Source organism: Gekko japonicus, unplaced genomic scaffold (genome assembly GCF_001447785.1).
Source record: "Gekko japonicus isolate JY-2015 unplaced genomic scaffold, Gekko_japonicus_V1.1 scaffold570, whole genome shotgun sequence".
In the NCBI taxonomy this organism is placed as follows: domain Eukaryota; kingdom Metazoa; phylum Chordata; class Lepidosauria; order Squamata; family Gekkonidae; genus Gekko; species Gekko japonicus.
The window spans coordinates 730550-730937 of NW_015173140.1; the positions used below are offsets into that span (position 1 = coordinate 730550).

The window sequence follows — 388 nt, forward strand, 5'->3', positions numbered from 1 at the left end:
CCGCGTGTTACTCCACCGAGGTGGCGGCCGCGGCGGCAGCATGACCGTCCCTCTCGCCGACCGGGCCGGCTGCAGTTCCCGGCTCTATCACCGCCGGTCCGCCGGGCTCGTGAGAAGGCGCCGAGAGAGAGAGAGCGAGCGAGAGCGGAGGCAGCAGGCGCGCCGCCCCTCTGCCGCCTCCCCGCCCGAGCAGTGCGTCGCCCCAGCCTGCAGAGGCGCCCGGCGCTCGCTGCGTGTCGTCGTAAGCCGCTCACGATCGCCTGCCCGCGCCCTGGCTCCCTCGCAGACACACGGCGGCGGGCAAATGGGAAGAGGGGAAAAGGGGGTGGGCACCCAACCGACGTTTTAGGGAGAAGCAGGGAAGAAATATCTGTTCTCTGATGAAGCT

At 69.8% G+C, this 388-nt stretch overlaps 1 protein-coding gene across 1 annotated transcript in view; it reads left to right on the forward strand.

Moving 5' to 3' along the window:
- The window catches only part of CTNNA2 (catenin alpha 2), a gene marked incomplete at its 3' end in the record, with an annotated part of 719772 nt that overhangs the window by 464106 nt on the left and 255278 nt on the right, over positions 1 to 388 (forward strand). The gene's annotated exons all lie outside the window — the stretch shown is intronic.